We start from the raw sequence: 27015 nt of genomic DNA on the forward strand, positions 1-27015 counted from the left end.
ATGTGTTAGAATGGCCCAGTCAAAGTCCAGATCTAAATCCAATCAAAAATCTGTGGCACGATCTGAAAACTGCTGTTCACAAACGCTGTCCATCTAATCTGACTGAGCTGGAGCTGTTTTGCAAAGAAGAATGAGCAAGGATTTCAGTCTCTAGATGTGCAAAGCTGGTAGAGACATACCCTAAAAGACTGGCAGCTGTAATTGCAGCAAAAGGTGGTTCTACAAAGTATTGACTCAGGGGGGCTGAATAATTACGCACACCCCACTTTGCAGTTATTTAAATGTAAAAAGTGTGTGGAATCCTGTATGATTTTCGTTGCACTTCTCACATGTACACCACTTTGTATTGGTCTTTCACATGGAATTCCAATAAAATTGATTCATGTTTGTGGCAGTAATGTGACAAAATGTGGAAAACTTCAAGGGGGCCGAATACTTTTGCAATCCACTGTGTGTGTGTGTATATGTGTGTGTATATATATATATATATATATATATATATATATAGAGAGAGAGAGAGAGAGAGAGAGAGAGAGAGAGAGAGAGAGAGAGAGAGAGAGAGAGAGAGAGAGAGAGAGAGAGAGAGGATCTTCTCAAAAAATTAGCATATTGTGATAAAGTTCATTATTTTCTGTAATGTACTGATAAACATTAGACTTTCATATATTTTAGATTCATTACACACAACTGAAGTAGTTCAAGCCTTTTATTGTTTTTCTTATTGATGATTTTGGCATACAGCTCATGAAAACTAGTGTTGGGCGAACATCTAGATGTTCGGGTTCGGGCCGAACAGGCCGAACATGGCCGCGATGTTCGGGTGTTCGACCCGAACTCCGAACATAATGGAAGTCAATGGGGACCCGAACTTTTGTGGTTTGTAAAGCCTCCTTACATGCTACATACCCCAAATTTACAGGGTATGTGCACCTTGGGAGTGGGTACAAGAGGAAAAAAAAATTTAGCAAAAAGAGCTTATAGTTTTTGAGAAAATTGATTTTAAAGTTTCAAAGGGAAAACTGTCTTTTAAATGCGGGAAATGTCTGTTTTCTTTGCACAGGTAACATGCTTTTTGTCGGCATGCAGTCATAAATGTAATACATATAAGAGGTTCCAGGAAAAGGGACCGGTAATGCTAACCCAGCAGCAGCACACGTGATGGAACAGGAGGAGGGTGGCGCAGGAGGAGAAGGCCACGCTTTGAGACACAACAACCCAGGCCTTGCATGAGGACAAGAAGCGTGCGGATAGCATGCTTTGTACCACCATGCAGTCATAAATGTAATAAAGATAAGTGGTTCAATAAACAGGGACCACGCGGCAACGCTAACCCAGCAGCAGCACACGTGATGGAACAGGAGGAGGCGCAGGAGGAGAAGGCCACGCTTTGTGAGACACAACAACCCAGGCCTTGCATGAGGACAAAAAGCGTGCGGATAGCATGCTTTGTACCGCCATGTAGTCATAAATGTAATAAAGATAAGAGGTTCAATAAACAGGGACCACGCGGCAACGCTAACCCAGCAGCAGCAGCAGCAGCAGCACACGTGATGGAACAGGAGGAGGCGCAGGAGGAGAAGGCCACGCTTTGTGAGACACAACAACCCAGGCCTTGCATGAGGACAAAAAGCGTGCGGATAGCATGCTTTGTACCGCCATGTAGTCATAAATGTAATAAAGATAAGAGGTTCCATAAACAGGGACCGGCAACGGTAACCCAGCAGCAGCAGCAGCAGCAGCAGCACACGTGATGGAACAGGAGGAGGCGCAGGAGGAGAAGGCCACGCTTTGTGAGACACAACAACCCAGGCCTTGCATGAGGACAAAAAGCGTGCGGATAGCATGCTTTGTACCGCCATGTAGTCATAAATGTAATAAAGATAAGAGGTTCCATAAACAGGGACCGGCAACGGTAACCCAGCAGCAGCAGCAGCAGCAGCAGCAGCAGCAGCACACGTGATGGAACAGGAGGAGGCGCAGGAGGAGAAGGCCACGCTTTGTGAGACACAACAACCCAGGCCTTGCATGAGGACAAAAAGCGTGCGGATATAGCAGCAATGCTTTTTGCCGCCATGCAGTCATAAATGTAATACAGATGAGAGGTTCAATAAACAGGGACCGGAAACGCTAAACCATCCCAGATGTTCATCGGTCATGTTACTTGGTTGGGGTCCAGGAGTGTTGCGTAGTCGTTTCCAATCCAGGATTGATTCATTTTAATTTGAGTCAGACGGTCTGCATTTTCTGTGGAGAGGCGGATACGCCGATCTGTGATGATGCCTCCGGCAGCACTGAAACAGCGTTCCGACATAACGCTGGCTGCCGGGCAAGCCAGCACCTCTATTGCGTACATTGCCAGTTCGTGCCAGGTGTCTAGCTTCATGCCCGGTTTCAGGTCCAGCGGTGCCAGCCACAAATCCGTCTGTTCCTTTATTCCCCTCCAAATTTCCTCCCCTGTGTGCTGCTTATCCCCAAGGCAGATCAGCTTCAGCAACGCTTGCTGACGCATGCCAACAGCTGTGCTGCACTGCTTCCACGATCCTACTGCTGCTGGTGCTGGGTTAGCATTTCCGGATGAGGTACAGCTTTGAGATGCGTTGGAGGAGAAGGAGTCAGAGAGGTAGGTGCTGCTGTTGTTATCCAGCTGTTTGCGGCGTGGGCAACACCCGCGCCGTAGCAGGTGAGGAATCGCTGCCAGGCTCCACAAGGTTCACCCAGTGCGCGGTAAGGGAGATGTATCGACCCTGGCCGAACGCACTCGTCCAGGTGTCAGTGGTGAGGTGAACCTTGCAGGCAACGGCATTCTTCAAGCTTCGGGTTATTTAGCTGACCACGTGCTCATGCAACTCAGGCACTGCAGAGCGCGCAAAGTGGTAGCGGCTGGGAACAACGTAACGTGGGATGGCCACTGACATCATGCCCTTGAAGCTGTTTGTCTCCACCACTCGATATGGCAGCATTTCGCAGGCCAGAAGCTTGGCTATGCTGGCTGGCTGTTACTGCCACGGCCCGGGGGTCATTTGCTGGCAATTTCCTCTTGTGCTCAAACATCTCAGAGACAGACAACTCAACCGTAGCGCTGCACACCGAAGGGCTGTTGGTTGTTGTGTTTGATGAACACTGGGAGACCTCAAGAGCACTAGTCCGGAAAGTGACAGTGTCAGCATCGTCTGATGTTTGTGAATGTTGTGAACCACGCAATGGCTGGGCTACTGCTGCTGCTGAGGCGGGTCTGGTGGTGAGTCTGGTGAACCCAAGGGAGGCAGTGTTGCTGGTGGTACCCTGTCCTGCCGCGTTTGCCCACAGAGTGGGATGTTTGGATAGAATGTGGCGGCTCATGCTGGTGGTGGAGAGGTTGTTAATACTTTTCCCCCTGCTCAGGCGGGTCTTGCACACCTTGCAAATCGCCATGGTAACATCCTCAGTGCAGTCTTCAAAGAAAGCCCAGACTTTAACTGGCTGAGGACTCGGACCTCGTGCGTGATGTGCTGGTGCTGCTTAACCCACTGCTGGACGCTTGAGAGGTCATCCAAGTAATTATCTGGTCCTGTTCTTTTGGATCTGTGAGGGTTGTTGTCCTGGACAACATGGGCAGTATTGAGTGGGTTTTCTTGGGTGCTCCCCTGTGGCCTGTACGTGAACCGTCAGGGGAAACACCTCTTCCCTTGCCCCTCCCTCTTTCACCGGATTTCTTCCTCATTTCACTTATCCTTAAAGTACACGCTGACTGGCAGCAGTACAGTGGCAGTACAGAAATGCTATACAGTGGTGGGTGAGCGGTGTACCACTATTGTCAGCAGTGACACAGAGCACAATGCTATACAGTGGCGGGTGAGCGGTGTACTACTGTTCCCAGCAGACACAGAGTGGAAGTAAACACAATGCTATATAGTGTGGCTGAGCCGTGTACACAGAGTGGCATTAAACACAATGCTATATAGTCTGCTATATAGTCACCCCGAACAGGGTGATGTTCTGCAGAACCCGAACAGTGGCAAACACTGTTCGCCCAACACTACTGGGAGGGAACGCAGATTTTAGTACCTAAACACACGATACAACATGTTTTCCGGGGTCGGACTCTGAGGCACATACAGATGGTCCCGATCATCATCCTCATCATACAACTCTTCTCCTGAGTCTGACCCACCCACCACCTCTGCCACCCCAACATCCCCAGACACAGACCCCTCATCGTCCTCAACATTAACTTGGGATGCTGGCCTGAGCCAGACCTCCTCCTCCACATCAGGCCCCATCATCTCCTCAATGGCAGCCCTCATTAATCGCTCTGGCGACGGACTGATGGACACAACGTTCTCCTCCGGGGAGGGCTGCTGCTTACCACTGGCTGCTGGGGTGGATGTTATAGCTTGCGTGGGGCGTTGGCTGTTGCTGTTGTTGGGAGTGCTGCTCACAGCGGAGGTCTCTGGGGAACTCATGTTGAGCTCATATAGTGGTTGACGGTGAGTGGAGTATTACTGATCCCAGCAATATACACACTGACTGGCAGAGTACGCAATGCTATATAGTGTGGCTGAGCGGTGTACACAGAGTGGCAGTAAACACAATGCTATATAGTCTGGCTGAGCGAGCGGTGTACTACTGTTCCCAGCAGAATCAGAGTGGCAGTAAACAATGGTATATAGTCTGGCTGAGCGGTGTACACAGAGTGTCAGTAAACAATGGTATATAGTCTGGCTGAGCGAGCGGTGTACTACTGTTCCCAGCAGAATCAGAGTGGCAGTAAACAATGGTATATAGTCTGGCTGAGCGGTGTACACAGAGTGTCAGTAAACAATGGTATATAGTCTGGCTGAGCGGTGTACACACAATGCTATATAGTCTGCTATATAGTGTCAGTAAACAATGGTATATAGTCTGGCTGAGCGAGCGGTGTACTACTGTTCCCAGCAGAATCAGAGTGGCAGTAAACAATGGTATATAGTCTGGCTGAGCGGTGTACACAGAGTGTCAGTAAACAATGGTATATAGTCTGGCTGAGCGAGCGGTGTACTACTGTTCCCAGCAGAATCAGAGTGGCAGTAAACAATGGTATATAGTCTGGCTGAGCGGTGTACACAGAGTGTCAGTAAACAATGGTATATAGTCTGGCTGAGCGGTGTACACACAATGCTATATAGTCTGCTATATAGTGTCAGTAAACAATGGTATATAGTCTGGCTGAGCGAGCGGTGTACTACTGTTCCCAGCAGAATCAGAGTGGCAGTAAACAATGGTATATAGTCTGGCTGAGCGGTGTACACAGAGTTTCAGTAAACAATGGTATATAGTCTGGCTGAGCGGTGTACACAGAGTGTCAGTAAACAATGGTATATAGTCTGGCTGAGCGGTGTACACAGAGTGGCAGTAAACACAATGCTATATAGTCTGGCTGAGCGAGCGGTGTACTACTGTTCCCAGCAGAATCAGAGTGGCAGTAAACAATGGTATATAGTCTGGCTGAGCGGTGTACACAGAGTGTCAGTAAACAATGGTATATAGTCTGGCTGAGCGGTGTACACAGAGTGTCAGTAAACAATGGTATATAGTCTGGCTGAGCGGTGTACACAGAGTGGCAGTAAACACAATGCTATATACTCTGGCTGAGCGAGCGGTGTACTACTGTTCCCAGCAGACACAGAACAGTGAACAGAATGCTATATAGTGTGGCTGAGCGAGCGGTGTACCACTATTCCCAGCAGACACAGAACAGTGAACAGAATGCTATATAGTGTGGCTGAGCGGGCGGTGTACCACTATTCCCAGCAGACACAGAACAGTGAACAGAATGCTATATAGTGTGGATGAGCGAGCGGTGTACCACTATTCCCAGCAGACACAGAACAGTAAACAGAATGCTATATAGTGTGGCTGAGCGAGCGGTGTACCACTATTCCCAGCAGACACAGAACAGTGAACAGAATGCTATATAGTGTGGCTGAGCGAGCGGTGTACCACTATTCCCAGCAGACACAGAACAGTGCACAGAATGCTATATAGTGTGGCTGAGCGAGCGGTGTACCACTATTCCCAGCAGACACAGAACAGTAAACAGAATGCTATATAGTGTGGCTGAGCGAGCGGTGTACCACTATTCCCAGCAGACACAGAACAGTAAACAGAATGCTATATAGTGTGGCTGAGCGAGCGGTGTACCACTATTCCAAGCAGACACAGAACAGTGAACAGAATGCTATATAGTGTGGCTGAGCGAGCGGTGTACCACTATTCCCAGCAGACACAGAGTGGCAGTAAACAGAATGCTATATAGTGTGGCTGAGCGAGGTACACAGAGTGGCAGTAAACAGAATGCTATATAGTGTGGCTGAGCAAGCGGTGTACTACTATTCCCAGCAGACACAGAGTGGCAGTAAACAGAATGCTATATAGTGTGGCTGAGCGAGGTACACAGAGTGGCAGTAAACAGAATGCTATATAGTGTGGCTGAGCAAGCGGTGTACTACTGTTCCCAGCAGTGACACAATGACAGGGGGGACCCTGGCTAGCGTGGCTGGAGCGCGAACTACCCTGCCTGCCTACCGAAAGCTAAACCCACAGACAAATGGCGGAGATATGACGTGGTTCGGGTATTTATTTACCCGAACCACGTGACCGTTCGGCCAATCAGAGCGCGTTCGGGTCCGAACCACGTGACCCGTTCGGCCAATCACAGCGCTAGCCGAACGTTCGGGGAACGTTCGGCCATGCGCTCTTAGTTCGGCCATATGGCCGAACGGTTTGGCCGAGCACCGTCAGGTGTTCGGCCGAACTCGAACATCACCCGAACAGGGTGATGTTCTGCAGAACCCGAACAGTGGCGAACACTGTTCGCCCAACACTAATGAAAACCCAAATTTCCTATCTCAAAAAATTAGCGTATTTCATCCGACCAATAAAAGAAAAGTGTTTTTAAGACAAATAAAGTCAACCTTCAAATAATTATGTTCAGTTATGCGCTCAATACTTGGTCAGAAATCTTTTTGCAGAAATGACTGCTTCAATGCGGCGTGGCATGGAGGCAATCAGCCTGTGGCACTGATCAGGTGTTATGGAGGCCCAGGATGCTTCGATAGCGGCCTTAAAGAGAATCTGTATTGTTAAAATCGCTCAAAAGTAAACATACCAGTGCGTTAGGGGACATCTCCTATTACCCTCTGTCACAATTACGCCGCTCCTCGCCGCATTAAAAGTGGTTAAAAACAGTTTTAAAAAGCTTGTTTGTAAACAAACAAAATGGCCACCAAAACAGGAAGTAGGTTGATGTACAGTATGTCCACACATAGAAAATACATCCATACACAAGCAGGCTGTATACAGCATTCCTTTTGAATCTCAAGAGATCATTTGTGTGTTTCTTTCCCCCATGCACTGAAGTTTCAGGCTGCTCCTTTTCTTCCTGCAAACAGCTTTGCCCTTGTTTGTAATTCCTCAGTATGTGAAAGCCCAGCCAGCTCAGAGGACGATTTATCCAGCTTGTAAAAGATAAGAGAGAAGAGAGAAGCTGCTCTAATCCTAAATAACACACAGGCAGTGTGCAGAGAGGGGCCTGGAATTGTGAGTTCATAGCAGAACCACAACACTGAAGAACTTGGCAGCCTTCCAGACACAGGCCGACAAGTCTGACAGGGGAAAGATACATTGATTTATTACAGAGACTGTTATAGTAGAAAGTGCTGCAGTTAGCCAGAACACATTAGAATAGCTTTTGGAACTTGTAGGATGATAAAAAACAGGATGCAATTTTTGTTACGGAGTCTCTTTAAGCTCATCCAGAGTGTTGAGCCTTGCGTCTCTCAACTTTCTCTTCACAATATCCCACAGATTCTCTATGGGGTTCAGATCAGGAGAGTTGGCAGGCCAATTGAGCACAGTAATATCATGGTCAGTAAACCATTTACCTGTGGTTTTGGCACTGTGAGCAGGTGCCAGGTCATGCTGAAAAATGAAATCTTCATCTCCATAAAGCTTTTTAGCAGTTGGAAGCATGAAGCGCTTCAAAATCTCCTGATAGCTAGCTGCATTGACCCTGCCCTTGATAAAACACAGTGGACCAACACCAGCAGCTGACATGGCACCCCAGACCATCACTGACTGTGGGTACTTGACACTGGACTACAGGCATTTTGGCATTTCCCTCTCCCCAGTCTTCCTCCTGACTCTGGCACCTTGATTTCCGAATGACATGTAAAAGTTGCTTTCATCTGCAGTGGCGTAGCTAAGGAGCTGTGGGCCCCGATGCAAGTTTTACATGGGGCCCCCCAAGCACTCTATACATAACAATTGATACGGCATGCCAAAACCTGCCAATGGCAACTACAGTGTCAGAGGTGCAAGAAGAGGCTGGGAAACAGTTTGTTAATGATTACTACTATTCACAGCATCTATAGAAATGATTATTATGAGCACAGGACCAATAAAGAGGTAATGTAGATGAGAGAGAGCCCTTTGGGGCCCCTCTGGCCCAAGGGCCCCGATGCGGTCGCTACCTCTGCACCCCCTATTGCTACGCCCCTGTTCATCTGAAAAAAGTACTTTGGACCACTGAGCACCAGTCCAGTGCTGCTTCTCTGCAGCCCAGGTCAGGCGCTTCTGCCGCTGTTTCTGGTTCAAAAGTGGGTTCATGCTTCCATCTGCTGAAAAGTATTATGGAGATGAAGATTTCATTTTTCAGCATGACCTGGCACCTGCTCACATTGCCAAAACCACTGTTAATGGTTTACTGACCATGGTATTACTGTGCTCAATTAGCCTGCCAACCCTCCTGACCTGAACCCCATAGAGAATCTGTGGGATATTGTAAAGAGAAAGTTGAGAGACGCAAGACCCAACACTCTGGATGAGCTTAAGGCCGCTATCGAAGCATCCTGGGCGTCCATAACACCTGAGCAGTGCCACAGGCTGATTGCCTCCATGCCATGCCGCATTGAAGCAGTCATTTCTGCAAAAGGATTCTTGACCAAGTATTGAGTGCATAACTGAACATAATTATTTGAAGGTTGACTTTTTTGTTTTAAAAACACTTCTCTTTTATTGGTCGGATGAAATATGCTAATTTTTTGAGATAAGAAATTTGGGTTTTCATGAGCTGTATGTCAATATCATCAATAAGAAAAACAATAAAAGGCTTGAACTACTTCAGTTGTGTGTAATGAATCTAAAATATATGAAAGTCTAATGTTTATCAGTACATTACAGAAAATAATGAACGTTATCACAATATGCTAATTTTTTTAGAAGATCCTGTATATGTATATATATATATATATATATATATATATATGTATATATGTATGTATGTATGTATATGTGTATGTATATGTGTATGTATATGTATATGTGTATATATATATATATATATATATATATATATATATATATATATATATTATATATACACGCACACACACACACACACACACACACACACACACGCACGCACGCACGCACGCACGCACGCACGCACGCACACACACACACACACACACACACGCACGCACACACACACACACACACACACACCCTCACTTTTCCTCCAAATAAGAAAAGTTCATGTCCGCTTTAAAATTAGGCCCGCTGTCAACGTCGCAACCATCACACTGATTGGCTGCTGGGTCCCCGGAACAAGAACGGGGATGTGGGGATCCTGGCGACCAGAAAAGGCTGCAGACGGCCAAGGACAAAGGCTGGAGTCCCGCTGCACAGCACCGATCGCGCGCGGGACTCCTAAAAAGCAAGTAAACAAGGTAATTCACCTCCCCAACCTGAGCTCGGGCTTACCGCTCGCAGCTCATTTTTCCTACCCCGAGTTAAGGTCGGGGGTTATCACCAGGGAGGTTAATGTAATAAGTCTATACAATTGTAAATAAGTGTGATATGGTCATAGATCCTGGTGAATACATTTTATTTTGATTGGGTTCTGCTGTGCTTGATTCACTGGAAGGGGAACACAACTACTTCAAAATATTATACTTATTAACTGCATTTATGTAACATTGATGCCCCTTTACCCTGGTAATACACAGCCTTGGCTGAGATACTCTGTTGTTGAAATGTGCGCTAAAAGAAAAAAAAAGCGCTAAATAAGCGAAAAAGCTCTAAAATCCCTTACATATATTTTGAGTGCATTTCAAGGTGTCTTAACTGCTCGCCCTTTCTGTTTTATAATTGTTCTTTATTGGCTTGCAGTTGCCATGTGTCAGCCATCAAGCACTAACCAGCAGAGTCAAATTGCATGTACTGCTTTATGCTTTGCACGTCATCTTTGCTCTCAGCATTGTATTTAATGACTTCTCTGGTGTACACAACATATCAACGGCCTCTGATAGATTTTGTGATGCCCCACTGGAAGTAGAAACAAACAGGGTTTTCATTCATAATTAGTTTTGGAGATTGCTTCTGCGTTAGCCCGTCAATACAACTTATGTTGAATTGTGGCAGCGATGACCCACTTGAAAGATATAAAACTGATGTGGGGACTGTTAGAGATTACTGGTACACATGACTCATTCTGAAGTAGATCTGTACTGGAATGCATAATGGAGGAAAGGGAATAAGAGTTGTTACCAATAACAACGTAAACCATTGGCTTCTTAAAAGGAACCTGAAGTGTGAAGGATATGGAGGCTGCCATCTTCATTCCCTTATAAACAATATCAGCTTTAGGCTGGTTTCACATTGCTGACTTGCACCACAATGCCAAAAAAGCCTTTGGAGATTACTGCGGCAGTATGCAGTAATCTCCATTCTGGCTGCAGGCCAAGCAGGAAGTGAGGATCTCTAGCACTCACTTCCTGTAGATGAAATTCAAATTGTGCGGAAGTGTATTGAAAAAATATGCTTCAGCGCATGCATGCCGCAACTCGAATGCCCAAAAACTTTAAAAAACATACGTTGCCATAGACTTACATGACTTTCGGTTCACTGCATGTTGCCCAACAACGCGCTGTTGCACCTGCATCACCTGTGCGTCAAATTGGAGACTTCAGGTGCATCGCAACATGCAGGTATGGAAATGCCCTATAGACTTTCATTGGCATAGCATTACCCTGCGCCAAAAGAGGGTAACACAAGACGCCAGTGCGAAAGGCCCATTAGGATTTAGTTATTTTTGAGTCACACAGCTGCAACAAGCATGCAACCAGTGGAATCAGACCAGACCTCAACGTATCTGATCTGCATGCCTATTCTGGGTCAGTGGCATTGTATATTAGAGAATAAAGATGGCAGCCTCTGTATTCCCGTCACTTCAGGTTTCCTTCAAGGCAGGTTATCGCTTCTAGCATTTATCGTAAAACTCTCAAAAGCAAGACAATGATGCATCACTTCCCCACCATGGGAGTAACCATGCATATTATTTGTTTTTATATTATTACAGGCCAAGCTTGCATCCAGTATAACTTGTATATAGCAGACACAAAGCAATCATGTCTAGCTATCAGAGCCGGATCATCCACATGGCACACCTTGGCAGTTGCCTAGAGCCTGGAGAAGGTCTAGGGGGCTGGTGGATCCAAATCTAACTAAAAAAGCCAGGTGGCCATCAGCAGAGTGCAAAAACTGCTGACTTGCCTAATAGGGCCGGCACTGCCATAGAGGCTAAGGAGGCAATTGCCTCAGCCCCCGACCTCTGCCGGGGCCTCCATGCCACCGACCCTGCGAAATGCTGCTCGCACTGCTCCCTGCAAGTGTATCAGCAGCAGTAATTACTCACCTCTCCCGGCGGGTCAGGGCCCTCCAGCCACGCTGTCCTCCTCCTTCTCTATGACCCAGTGTGTGTTATGAGTAAACATGCGCCGGGTCATAGAGAAGGAGGAGGACAGGGTGGCTAGAGTGCCCGGACTGTGCAGCCACTGCCTGCTGGGACAGGTGAGTAATTACTGTTGCTGCTTCACACACAAGGTCCCGGGGAGCATCTAGGTAATGGTAGCGAGCAGGAAGGTGTTCGGCTAGGGGGCCCCCACTTCAGTTTGCCCCTGGGCCCCGGAGTTGCTTAACCACTTTGTCCTCCTTGACGTAGCTCTACGTCAAGGAGGACATGTGCACTCCAGCGGCCAATCGTGCGCGTACACACGCGCTCCCGGCCACGGATTCGTTAGTCCAGGAATCAATGAATCGGCCATGGTGCCCGATCACTGATTCCTCTCCCCCGCAGAAAAAGCGACAGCTTCTCTCGGAAGCTTCGCTTTTTCTGACTCCTATGTACCTCTAAGCGTACATTGTAAGCAAACTCATCTTGTGGCCAAAAAGTAAAACTACATCTAAAGGGCTGGGGCACACCGAGCGGCATTTTGAGTGTTTCTGCAGCCGCTTGCGGCTGCGGATACGCTTGGTCAATGTATCTCAATAGGGTGGGTCACACCAGAGCAGGAGGCGTTTTGCAGAAACCATACTCCTGGGGTGAGGTATTTTTTGGATTGTGGAGGCGTTTCTGCCTCAATGTTAAGTATAGGAAAAACGCAAACTTCTCTGAAAAACGGCAGATCAGAGCAGTTTGCCAGCCGGTTTTGTTACAGAAGCTGTTCAGTAACAGCTTTACTGTAACAATATATGAAATGTACTACACTGAAATCCGCAGCAGCAATCCGCAAAACGCTAGCAAAACACCTCAGAAAAATAGAAAAAAAAAAGCGTTTAAAAATCTGCTAGCATTTTGCGGATCTGCTAGCGGGTTTTGGTGTGCACCGGGCCTGAAAGTGAAAAAAAATTAAAATACACATATATTTCCCCAAATCAAATACTATTTACATCCCACCCTCCCAAAAATACCCACATAAAATGTTTAATAATTAAAAAACATTTTTTTAAAATTAACAATTAAAAAAAAACAACACAAATATTTACCTAAGGGTCTAAACTTTTTAAATATCTACGTAAAGATGAAATATTTCTATTATTTTTTTTATAAGCTTGTAAATAGTGATGGATGCAAAACAGAAAAAATGCTCTTTTATTTCCAAATAAAATATTGTCGCCATACATTATGATAGGGACATAATTTCATCCGAACATTTGTATAGCGCTTTTCTCCTTTCGGACTCAAAGCGCTCAAGAGCTGCACCCACTGGGACGCGCTCAGGAGGCCACCATGCAGTGTTAAGGAGTCTTGCCTTGAACTCCTTACTGAATAGGTACTTGACCTAGCCAGGATTTGAACCCTGGTCTCCCATGTCAAAGGCAGAGCCCTTAACCAGTATACTATCCAGCCACTACTGAAATAACCGGCACAAATGGGCAAATACAATATGTGGGTTTTAATTATGGAGGCATGTATTATTTTAAAACTATAATGGCAGAAAACTGAGATATAATGAATTTTTTCTGTTTTTTTTCTTATTCTTACTGTTGAAATGCATTTACAGTAAGGTAGCTCTTAGCATAATGTACCACCCAAATAAAGCCTAATTGGTGGCGGAAAAAACAAGAAATAGATCAATTTATTGTGATAAGCAGTGATAAAGTTTTATAGGCGAATGAATGGGAGGTGAACATTGCTCGGATGCATAAAGTGAAAACGACCCAGGGCTTAAGTGGTTAAACTGGCCCTGTTGCCCAAAGCCCCATCTGGATTGACTTGCATGAAATAACACATTGTACTGATAATATGCATTAATGCAGTGTTTTTGAACATATCTATAGCACATAATATGTATAAAGCTGGCCACTAACGGTTCAATTTCTAGCAAAAAATCGTTTGAGTGATCCGAAATTCTGATTGGATGAAAAAATGTTCACTACACCATCAAGGAACCAATCTTTGCTTCCTATATATCACAACCAATAAGAAAATCCAAATTTTGGTTTGGCAAAAATCCAATCGGACGACTATTTTTATAATCGTTTCTAATCGATTGTGTCCATCAACTGAGATTATTTTTAAACAATCCGATCAGAATTTCTGATCGCTCAAACGATTGGACTGTTAAGGTGGCCACTAATGGTCTAATTTCTAGCGAAAAATAATTTGAGCAATCAAAAATTCTGATGGGATTGGTTCTAAATAATCTCAGTTGATGGGAACAATCAATTACAAACGATTATAAAAAATGTCATCCCATTGGATTTCCATCAAACCAAAATTTGGATTTTCCTATTGGTTGTGATAGATAGGAAGCAAAGATTGGTTCGTTGATGGTGTAGTGAACGATTCTTTTTCCGACCAGAATTTTCTGATTGCTCAAACGATTTTTCGCTAGAAATGGGATTGTTAGTGACTACTTTTAGTGGCCACCTTAAAAGGTGTTTAAAAAAAAACTGGAACATTTTGTATTACTACCAAAGAAAAAATCCACCGTTGCTTGTAAAAGGTCTTCTGAGTAAATGATTGCCTCTTGGAATAAATGTAATTTGAGCAGCAGAATTTAGTGGTGATGATGATTCCTCCTGTGTGTCAGAAATTGTACACAAATATCACAATGTAAAATGCTACTTGCTAAATGTTTACCTTTGTTTAGTGATTCTATAGTGACTACATATGTTCATCCGTCGACATTCAGTTACTTCGGCAGAAAAAAAATGTGTCTTCAAAAGAAACAATGTTGTAAGGCTGGTTCAGGTATACTCTGTTCTGCTGTGTTTTACTGCAGTAGACAGCGACAGACAATGAGTAGACAGCGACAGGCAATGGCAACAGATCTGTGCTGTCACATTTGTCCACTGTCAGTCTCCTGCACTACAACACAAAACTGCATGGTTTTTCAGAGAGCAGATGCACTGCTATTCATTTGATGAGCAATTTATAAACAGTATGAAAGTTCCAATACAAGCAACACTTGTAAATGTCACACTGTAGGAAGTGCCAAAGGGCTGTGACCACATAACTTACAGGCATCCTGATTAGCAAGAAGTATGGAGTGCATAAACGGCTATACAGACGGTGAGATGAGACCAGTGGCAAATGAGCAACGCTTGGAAAGGGAAGGGAAGTGAGTTCCGCCTACCAGGCTTCCCGATGCACATACTCTGCATAGAGAGGGAGCACGGAGAGTAGCCCTGGGGAGAGAAAGGGCAGGAGAAGTTGGGCTCCCCTCCACGTGGCAGAGTCTCTGTGTGGCTGCAGAATCCCCCTCCATCACCTATGGGGGGTGGCACCTATACCTAGCTAACCTATACTAACTGCACCTATACCTAGCTACCTATACTGAAGGCACCTATACCTAAGGAGTTTCCTCCTATGCAACGGGAAGGAGAACAAATCCACTTGGCACTCTGTAATCACTTCAGTGATTTATTGGCATAATAGATAACCACCATGCACACAATTACATAAACATTCGAGAGGCTTTGGGGTGGTGTGCGGGGGGGGGCCGCATTCCTGATGACCATTTTCCGCTCGTGCGCGTCTTCAGAGGCTCAGAGACCTGGCATGAACAGAGACCTTGATACCCCAGTGGAGACGGTTGTACTCTCCACCTGGCTTATTGGTTGGCTGCCCCTTTTGCAGCCTTATTTTTTTGAGTACCAATCCTTGATCTACTTACCTTTTTCTACACTCTAACACACTACATCATCTGGGCTCCCGTTGTCTTTGTGTTGTTTTTTTTCACACCTACAACTCTCTGTGCACAGAACTCTCAGTAAATGAACATTCCACAGAGATCATCAAGCAGGACTAAAGATGTCGCCACCTGTGATCAATTTCAGAATGTAAATCAGGGAGAGGGAAGACTTCACAATGGGCAAACACTAAATAATTTATAAGTGAATTGTAAAATATAAGCAATTGTATTAATTACACTGATCCAAGTGGCTGAATAGTGTACTGGTTAACGGCTCTGCCTCTGACACAAGAGACCTGAGTTCAAATCTCGGCTCTGCCTGTTCAGTAAGCCAGCACCTATTCAGGGAGTTCCTTGGGCAAGTCTCCCTAATGGTACCCATAAATGGTACAATAAAAACATTTGATTTTCCCATTTATTCAACCAAAATGATTGAATCAAATGAAAGTAGAAAAGAAAAAAGAACGATTATCCTGTTTTTTTTTCTTTAAAAATCCAATCGGACATGTTGGAAAAATCTTTATATTTGATCTAACGGAATAATCGAACGAAATTATCTAATAAAAAAAAATGAAGAAATTGTACCATGTATAGGCACCTTAACACTGCTGCCTACTGAGTGCGCTCTAGTGGCTTCCTCACAAGCGCTTAGAGTCCGACAGGAGAAAAGCGCTATACAAATATAGGAATTATTCTTATTGTTACAATTATTTTCACCACAGTTCCTCTTTAATGCCAGAGAGAGGTTGCAGTGTGATATGAAACTACACACACAAGCTTTGTATGGAGGAAAATGAAAGCCCTTCTGCGATGATTATGTCACATATGGAATAACATCCACTCCTCCATCCCTCATGTAACCACTGATTTCATGACATATATCACTTGGCTTTCCGTTGATTAATAATTACTTATGCACATTAATTCTCCATCTATGCATACAGCAAAAGCAGCTAACTCTGCTGAAAACAGCAATTAGAATTATTCCCTCCAATGGAAGTACTCAGTAAAAGTGTTGCATAAGATACATAAACCGGCTATTTTGTTAAAAATGATTGACAGATACTAGTGAGTTGCTCTTCATAGTAAAGTGGCCTTTGTTTTCACTGACGGTTCTTAATTTCATCATGAAACACTTCTGGGTTCTGTAATACAAGCAGTTGGAGTTTTCTTTTGCAAATTGACAGAAAATGACAAGGTCAAAACAAAGACAGGACTCAATGATTCTTTTGTCCTCATCCATTACACTGCAGAAATCCATTACTGGTGTTCCTTCGTGTATTAACACTGTGTAAATGATCCCTCACAATGCTAGGTACAATTTTATCACTAAAAATGCCATTTCCACTGTAACCTTCTTACTGCTTGAAGATCACTGTGAATGTATGTTTTCCGAGTTGATATATGCACACCATCAGGATTTTCGTTATTGATTAGCATCGTCTCACTGAATATCTGATTGGTAATACCTCACCTAGAGCTACTTTATTTGAAACCAGCACCTAACCCTAAGCAATAATTATAGTGGCCGGAATAGAAGAATCCAAACGACCTGGCAGTACTGGGTTGGCCGGTGTCCTGGAATGACTTTTGCTATAACAGTGTGTGTCATGGGAAAAGCACAGAATCAAAGGGGTCTCCCCACACAACAGGGTATGCAGGAGAGCACACAGAGCTAACCCAATCCAGAATTGCTTTTTAAAAGTAATGTTTCAGTTTAAAGAGAATCTGTACTGTCCAATTTGTACAATAAAAAACATACTAATCGAGTCATTGTGATCTCCTGGGTCCCTCTTGGCTGTTTCCGCCGCCCCCGGGCGCGATCCTGGCTTTTAATCGCCAGTTTTAGGCAGTGTTTACAAACCAAAAACATGGCTGCTAATCAGGAAGTGATGTATGTGTAAATACAGTGTATATATAAATATATATATGTGTGTGTGTATATATATATATATATATATATATATATATATATATATATATATATATATTATAATCTATATCATGTTACATATTATATACTGTTACATATTATATACTGTAACATGATATTATAATCTATATCATGTTACAGTATACTGTACTGCAGGTTTTTATTACATAGTGCATTATCTGCACTCCAGTCTACAGACAAGGTGAAACTGAGAGCAATAAACAAAGCACACACACAGAGCCTGTAGGGGGCATGCATAACTTCTCCCTATCACAGCAGAGGCAGCACATTCCTCCCAGGGGCGACAAAGCTTGACAAAGAAAATAAGATTACATATATTACAGAGACAGTGCAACTAGAAAAGGCTGCAGTAATCCAGAACACATTACAACATGTATAGGAACTTATAGGATAGAAGAAATAAGGCTGACATTTTTGTTACAGAGTCTCTTTAAAGCTGCTTTAGGCCTCTTGCACACTGCAAGCGATTCCGATTCAGATTCCGCTTTTTAATCAGTTTTTACATCCGATTCAGATTCCGATTTGCAGTTTGCTCCCTGCACACTGCAAATCGGAATCTGAATCGGATGTAAAAACTGATTAAAAAGCGGAATCTGAATTGGAATCGCTTGCAGTGTGCAAGAGGCCTTAAGTGGGTTAATAATTTTCTACAATGGGTATCTGATCACCTACTAAGGTAAGAGAAATATACAGACAGCAGGGCTAGTGCTTAGTGGTTTAGCACTGCCCTGCACTTCTTACCTCTCAATTATTATTTTTTCCTTGTACTGCATTCAGAGCTTTGCACTATCACTATAATGACACTTGAGATGAGAGAAGGACACTGATCCACTTTACTGAGGAAAATGATGTATCTGGGCTTTAAATCTTGCATCGCAGTGTTTAACTACTGTATTCAGTACTCGGATGTTTGTTTTATCAGTTAGGCCATAGATGGGCTTTCTTGCAATAAACTGTACTGTTTTATTGATTGTATCCGAATTTTAGGATGGTGGTATGCACCCTTCCCCATCTCTATCATTGTTTAGGAAAAGATAGTAGACTGTGCCTGATAGCAGACTTTGGCCCCATTCACACTAGAGCTCTTTTCAGAGAATTTCAGCATCACTGGAAATCGCTAGTGTTTTGAAAAGCGCTTGTGCAATGTTAGTCTATGTGGCTGTTCTTATCTTAAAGAGGAACTGTAACGACAAAACTGCCCCTGGGGGGTACTCACCTCGGGTGGGGGAAGCCTCAGGATCCTAATGAGGCTTCCCACGCCGTCCTGCGTCCCTCGGGGGTCTCGCTGTAGCCCTCCGTACAGCGGTGACGCAATATTTACCTTCCTGGCTCCTGCGCAGGCGCTCTGACGGCTGTCGGCTCCGAAGTAGGCGGAAATACCCGATCGCCGTCGGGTCCGCTCTACTGCGCAGGCGCAAGTTTCCGGCGCCTGCGCAGTAGAGCGGACCCGACGGAGATCAGGTATTTCCGTCTATTTCCGTGCCGAAAGTCGCCACAGCGCCCCCGCTGGAGCCAGCAAAGGTAAATATTGAACTGACAGTCGGCACAGTCGCCGGCTGTTCGGAGGGCTGCGGCGAGACCCCCGTGGGACAGAGGACGGCGTGGGAAGCCTCATTAGGATCCGGAGGCTTCCCCCACCCGAGGTGAGTACCCCCCAGGGGATCTTTTTCATGTTACAGAGTCTCTTTAAGCGTTTTGCGATTTGCAGCTGAAACGCAAACGCGTAGCCTGCAGCATTTTTCTGGCAATTCTGGAGCGATCGCATTAGCACATATAGAACCGCTAATCGCGATCGCTCCAAAAACGCAAATTTGTCCAGTGATTTTTCATGGAAAAATGCGGAAAACTCTAACGCAAATCGCTAGCATTTAGTCATTTTAGGTGTGAATGGGGCCTAAGTGTACTGTCGTGATCACTGTTTGAGATGTATATTTTAAATGTTGTGTCTCTTATTCGTCTTTGTAAAGTCACCCTTTATTTTGGATTGCTATAGTAGAGATGATCAGTTCTCCTCCGTTTCTGTGCATTTTAGTGCACAACGCACAGAAGTGCGTGCAGCAATGCGCTTCTGAAACGCATACGTCACCTACGCACTAATGTGATAGTAGGATGCAGTAAATTAATCAGCATTCCCACTTTTTCTGTAATGTTGCTGGTTTCACCATCAGTAACCCTTCCTATACAATACATTGCTTTATATTGGTATGTAGCCCAGCACTGCAACTGATGCTTAGGGTGCGTACAGACATGCGACTATAGTCGTTTAAAACGATCGTTACCGACGGCATTGCCCGACGATCGTTCGTAAAAAGTGCACGAACGATCATTAAAATGACCGACCAACGAGATATGTCGTTGGTAAAGAACGATCCATTCTGCCAGATCTTTTCCAACGACCATCGTTCAAAAAGTAATGTCTGTACAACGATCGGTCGTTGATCGTTCGTTCTCAAAGCTTTGCACATGCTCAAACAGTTCTTTTTGACACTTGTGTTTGAAATCAGTTTATACATCATGTTGCGCACGCAACGCTCGTTCCACGATCGTTCGTACACGAACGATGTTCAAAGTGGCCTTTCTTCAAACGATCATCGGCCGATACCTCCTTTAACATCGTTCGTCGTTCAGAACGAACGATCGTTATCATATGTCTGTACGTACCCTTAGTCTAGGCTGTTTAGCTATTTGGAAACCTCCTCCCAGAGCATTCTGAGTGACCAGAATATCATTTTGACTGGCTTTGAAATTCTCAACAAACATTCCACAGAGAGGCATCTGACAGGACTAAAGATGTTGCCACCTGAGAATGTAAATCAGGGAGAGGAAAGATTGTACAATGGGCAAACATCATCTAAAGAATTTATAAATCAATATGGTAAAAAAAGCAATAGTTCCTCTGTAATAACTAATTAATTGTAGATAGTTTTCTTGTAAGCTTTTTCAAATCAAAATTATTTCTTCTTCAGGCATCATATAGAACTATTTCAGAACAGTACAGCATCAACTAAGACCTGGCATGTCCCCATAGTTGGATAAGAATCCAGCTATGAACTTAAAGAGGAACTTTACTGAATATATACTTACATGAATAAAATTGCTTATTTTTCACAATATTAATTTATAAATTATTTGGTCAATATTTTCCCATTGTATAATGTTACCTCACCTTTGCCCCTGATATAGGAGGCCAGGGTTCAAATCTTGGCTCTTCCTCTTCAGTATGCCAGGGCCTATTCAGTAAGGAATTCTTGGGAAAGACCCCCTAACACTGCTGCTGCCTACTGAGTGCGCTCTGGTGGCTGCCTTGCAAGTGCTTTGAGTCTGACAAGAGGAAGCGCTATACAAATATAGGAATTATTATTATTACTGCTGGCAAGATGTTTTTTCCCATCCGTGTAGCAAGTGCTAACGTCAGTTAATCTCTCAGAGTGGGAGTTCGCTAAAGCAAAAGATTGTGTGACATTAAGCCTAGGCTAAACAGAACTGGTATGGTGAGGATACATACTAATCTGCAGCAATTTATAGTTATAAAAAGTGTTTCCGATGCTGAAACCAGGATAATTAAAGGATACCTGAAGTGACATGTGACATGATGAGAAACATGGGTATGTACAGTGCCTAGCACACTGATAACTATGTTGTGTTCCTTTTTTTCATTCTCTGCCTGGAAGAGTTAAATATCAGGTATATAAGTGGCTGACTCAGTCCTGACTCAGACAGGAAGTGACAACAGTGTGACCCTCACTGATAAGAAATTCCGACTATAAAACACTTTCCTAGCAGAAAATAGCTTCTGAGAGCAGGAAAGAGATAAAAAGGATCAATGATTCATAGATTTTTGCTCTGGCATACTTCAATGAATGTGTAATTGAGAAATAACAATAAAACAGTTAAAACTTAGAAAGTAGACATAAAATAAAACTGTGGAATATCTTAAAAAGTCATTTTCAGGAGAATGAAGATAGATACAATCGTTTATTTCATTAGTTTATCTTCGCTTCAGGTGTCTTTTAACTACTAGCCGACCGCATCACGCCAATGGGCGTGGCCGCGGCAGCAGCCCCAGGACCACCTAACACCGGTCGGTGTAAAGCCCTGGGGCTCTGTTTTGCAGGAGATTGCGCGCAGGCTGTGCGTGCATCTCCTGCCTGGTGGGCGGAGCATAGCTCCACCTTCAGTCTCCAAACGGTGATCATCGCTCTGGAGACTGTTACACGGCGAAAGCTTGTACAGTACTGCGATCTGGTGCAGCACTGTACTGGGGACAGCCGTGTGGCACGGCTGTCCAGCCCAGAAGTGATAGGCTGTCATAGGCTGAAGCCTATGACAGTCAATCACAGTGATAGGCTGGCGGGGGGAGGGAGGGAGTGGCCACTGCAGCAAAAATAAAAAAGACACATTTTTAATTAAAAAAACAACAACAAATAAATATTTATAAAAAGTAAAACAAACACCTGGGGTGAAATCAGACCCCACCAACAGAGAGCCCCCACCAACAGATAGCTCTGTTGTTGGGGGGAAAAAGTTAGGGAGGAATCACTTGTGTACTGTGTTGTGTGGCCCTGCAGCTTGGCCTTAAAGCTGCAGTGGCCTATTTTACAAAAAAAGGCCTGGTCTTTCGGGGGGGGGGGGGGGGTGTTAACACTGGGGTCCTCAAGTGGTTAATGTAAACATGGGTGTCCTGATTAATTTGTTATATGCTGCTATAACTAATTACAGATGCTCTTCAACTACCAAATTTCTTCTATTTCCTAACTTGACATTACCAAAAGCTGGGAGCAATTGGAGCCAGCATTGAAGGACATGACCTGGGCAGGCAACAGCATGGCATAGGTAGAAGGCTGCATGGCTTAGCTTTTAAATCAGCAGGTTTAGCTGGGCATCAGGACTCAACAGGGCTTTGCAAAGTTTCTGCCTAGAGCCTGTACTCTCACCTGTTTACTTTCAAACAAGCATTGATGCAGTTTCAACCTTACCTGGGAGATCAGCAGCACGAGAAATTATTTGCTAAAAACATCCAACCTTGATGACTGCTAGTTCCCCAACTTCCCCTACACCTGGCCACAGACAGATTTTTCTGGATCAGAATGTCCATGTTAGTGGAAGATCAATTGTAAATTGCAATACTCACACAGTTCAATTTACTGTGAATCTGGTAATAATAATGATAACATTATTTGATTGTAAAATAATTGCTTTGAAATTAAATCAACACCTTCATAGCCAACTACAGTCCAAAAGAAACTATTATTGTTTTAGACATTTTGAAGTTAGAATACCACATCTTAGTGGTTGTCTCACCTTACCTTCGAGAATCTCCCTGACTTACTGCCTTGACAAGAATGGGTGAATCTCTTCATGTGGACCAAGTGGAGAAAAATTAGAACCGCAATTAAATTTGTATTGCTGTCCCATATTTCCTTTTCTTTGGCCAACACAGGTTTATGTTAAAGGACAACTGTAATGAGAAGAATATGGAGGCTGACGGATTTATTTATTTTTAAACAATACTAGTTGCCTGGGAGACCAGGGAGATAAATTACCGAGGGAGATAAATTACCGAGTTGGCTGTAGTTACCGCCAACACATGTCAGTAAATTGTCAGCAAATGCCAATTCATAAAGCCTTCAACAAGCGGTAAGCCTGGCGGTAGTTACCGACACCTCTAGTGAGGCGTTAACAAGTTACCGACACCTCTGATGAATGCAAAGTGCAGAGAGCCGGAGTCTGTTTGAGTCATCTGTGGAGAGAGCCAGAGAGACGTCTGTGTGAATCAATTGTGCGAGTAATTTTTGCAGGCAGGGAAAGTCTGTGCGAGTCATCTGTCTTAGGGCTCGTTTCCACCATTGCGGTGCAGAATCGCCTGGATTCCACCGCTGTTGAAATTCCATGAAATAGCATGCGGATGCGAATTTTTGCGCCTTTTTTGCCGCGATTTCGCATGCGAATTCGCATAGGTGAGGGTATATGCGAATTTAACCATGTCACTGCCTGTTTGAATTACATTGGTACCTATGCGAATTCGAATGCAAATTTGCATGAAAATTCGCATACCATAGCCGCATGCGAATTTCCTATTAAATACATTAGCGGCGATTCGCATGCATTCTACTCGCAGGCAAATACGTTGGCTCTTTTGTGCGTTTTTTTTTACCGCTGAAAAAAACGCACCTCAACAACGCTACAGTGGAAACAGGCCCATCCACTTGCATTACATGTGCGAATCCGGATTCGCGATAGTGGAAACGAGCCCTAAGTCATCTGTGCGAGTCATTTTTGCAGGCAGGGAAAGTCTGTGCGAGTCATCCGTCTGGGTCATTTGTGCAGAGAGCCGTCTGTGCGAGTCATTTCTGCAGTGCAAAAGAGAGAATCGCCACACTGCTCTACTCTACCGCCCAATGGGCTGCGGTAATTTACCGACCTCCAACGGCAGCTGGGGAAATCTTTATGAATTAGCACACAGACCGGGAAAATACAGAGTGCGGTATTTTTCCGACAAGATTTTTTTTATCGCACTGCTTTTTATGAATCGAGGCCAATGTGTTTTCGCGGTTTATTTGCCGTTCGATCATGTTTCGATTTGTTTTTCCGCTCGATTCTCTTATCTTTTCTTATCAATTTCCATTCTCTTCTATCAGAAATCGAGCTGTAAAATGATCGAAAGTGAGATCCTGTCGGAAATTATCTATCGAACCATCTATCTGCCCAAAAAACACATGGTGTATTCCCAGCAATAAACCTTTAGCCATAGATCAAACATATGCAGATCAGGTGATTCTGACATTATTGTCAGGTCTGATAAGATTAGCTGCATGCTTGTTTCTGGTGTTATTCAGACATCACTCAGCCAAATAAATCAGCAGGGCTGCCAGGCAACTGGTATTGCTTAAAAGGAAATAAATATGGCAGCCTCCATATACCTCTTGTTACAGTGTCCTTTAAAGCAATGAAGGTTTTTGGGAGAGGAAGCGAGGGAAGATTTTCCCAATTGAGATTAAGACAACAATAAAAATCATGTGAGCTTTTTAAAGCACAACGAAGTGAAAGCGATATAGAGGCTGACATGTTTATTTCCTTTTAAACAATTCCAGTTGCCTGGCTGCCCTGCTGATCTACTTGGCTGCAGTAGTGTCTGAATAACATCAGAAACAAGCATGCAGCTAATCGTATCAGATCTGACAATAATGTCAGAAACACCTTCAATGCTGACCCTTTGCTTGTATTACTTTTAGCCGTAGACCCTGAACAATCATGCAGATTAAGTCTTTATGACAAAAATCTATCTGGATTGGCTACATGCTAGTTTCAGGTGTGTGATTCACACACTACTGCAGCCAAAGAGATCTGCAGGGCTGACAGACAACTGGTATTGTTTACAAGGAAATAAATATGGCAGCCTCCATATACCACTAACTTCAGGTGTCCTTTAACTTCTTTGCATATTATTCATAGTATTCAAAACTAAAATATCTTCTTTCCCCTCGAGTTGTGCTTTACAGGACAACCGAGGTGACGTGACATGATGAGATAGACATGTGTATGTAAAGTGCCAAGTGAAAAAAAAAAAGGAACACAAATAACTAGGCTGTGTTCCTTTTTTTTCTTTCTTTGCCTGAAATAGTCAAACATCAGGTGTGCAAGTGACAGTTTCTTTCTGGGTCGGAACCGGGTTGGACTGGCTCAGACTATAGCATAACCCTCACCGATAAGAAATTACAGCCATAAAACACTTTCCTGTTAGTAAATGGCTTCTCAGAGCAGGAAAGAGATAAAAAACATCAATAATCCTTAGATTGGAGCTCTAGCATACTTCAATGAAGATGTTTTTGTGCAGAGACAATAAAACACTAAAAACCTAAAAACTAGATTTAAATATAAAATACAACTGTGGGATATCTAAAAAAAAGGTCATTCCTAGGAGAAGGAGGATAGATACAATTGTTTTTCTCATCCGTTTATTTTCACCTCGGATGTCCTTTAAAGAGATATATAGATGTAAAAAAGTTGTAATAGTTTTTTTTGTTTGTTTTTATTTAGAACTATAAATAAATATAATAAAATAAGGAATGTATGAAATATTACAAACTCCTATTTCTTTTTGGGAATAGGAGACACAAACCCCCCAAAAAGTTATAATCCATTTCTATACTAATAAATGTAAAAATAAATCTTTCTCTAGGCCAGGCATGGGCAAACTCGGCCCTCCAGCTGTTACGGAACTACAAGTCCCACAATGCATTTGCCTTTATGAGTCATGACTGTGGCTGTCAGACTACTGCAATGCATTGTGGGAGTTGTAGTTCCGTAACAGCTGGAGGGCCAAGTTTGCCCATGCCTGGGCTAGACTGTAGGAATGATTCGTCAGAAACACCATCTGCCTCCTTTTTTCGTGTTTTGTTCTAAGTGCTAAAGAAAACATTGATGACCGTTAATGTGCATAAAATTTTCCACTGTACCCAACTGTTTTTAGATCCAGTTCCATCAGTGAAAATGCATCAATCGGCTTCAAGTGACATAATAACTGATATTTATTACATTTGGTTAGAATAATAAAATCTCTTAAATACTGATCAAAATATTTCATCCAGGTGTAGCAAACTCTGAGGTTCTTACCCACATATGGCAAAATGATATTACAATATTAGTACAATCTTGGCCACATCTGTGTAGTGCTATGGTCATCCAGAGCGAATATAATTTGAACAGATGTCAGAAACATTACCCCTAGTATACTGGTGAATAAAACATATTCTATAAATGGTCATGATTTTTTTATGAGTACCTGCAAAACAGTTTTAAATACCAATAATCTTTTTAGCTGAAAAAATCATAGCATGTAAAATACTTAATCTCACGATAGAAATAAAAAAAAAAAAATCTGATATGTAATTGGTATTTTTAGAAAATGGAATATTCCAACATCACAGAGTTGAGTTGATAAGAATAAAACATCATCAGCTGTGTTTTACTAATAATAACCACTTTTTTTTATCAACTTATATTCACTGAGAAGAGTAGCTGCACAGATTAAAGTGACAAAGAACAGACTGAGCCGTGAAAACTATTAATGAGAAGCCCACTATTAAAATATCCTGGCTGCACGTTGCCTGGCAATTTACCTCTCATAAATTACCATGATGAGTATATCCTTAGGCTAGAATTTACAGGGGCAACATTCACAATGAAATCTCATTCTTGCATTTTATTTAATTCCATATCACAGAAATAGGGTAAAAAACATTCAATAAGATGTAGCCAGCAAGATGGAATAGCAAAAAAAAAATCTTAGTTTCAAGGCTCAAATGATTCAAGTAGTTCTTAAACATTGTGTACTTCAAGAGTACAATATCTTGATCTTTCTTTCATCACACTAGAGTACTGGCCTGACTCTGAATACATTGTGATAGTATCTGATTTATCACTTATCAGTCCCTTTTTGTACAACATTTTACAGTCATTGCTAAAATAATAAACATCATTCATAAAAAAACATCTGAAGTGAGAGTTGTATGGAGGCTACCATATGTATTGCCTTTAAAGCAATACCAGTTGCCTGGCTATCCT

This window comes from Hyperolius riggenbachi, chromosome 5 (assembly GCF_040937935.1).
Source record: "Hyperolius riggenbachi isolate aHypRig1 chromosome 5, aHypRig1.pri, whole genome shotgun sequence".
In the NCBI taxonomy this organism is placed as follows: domain Eukaryota; kingdom Metazoa; phylum Chordata; class Amphibia; order Anura; family Hyperoliidae; genus Hyperolius; species Hyperolius riggenbachi.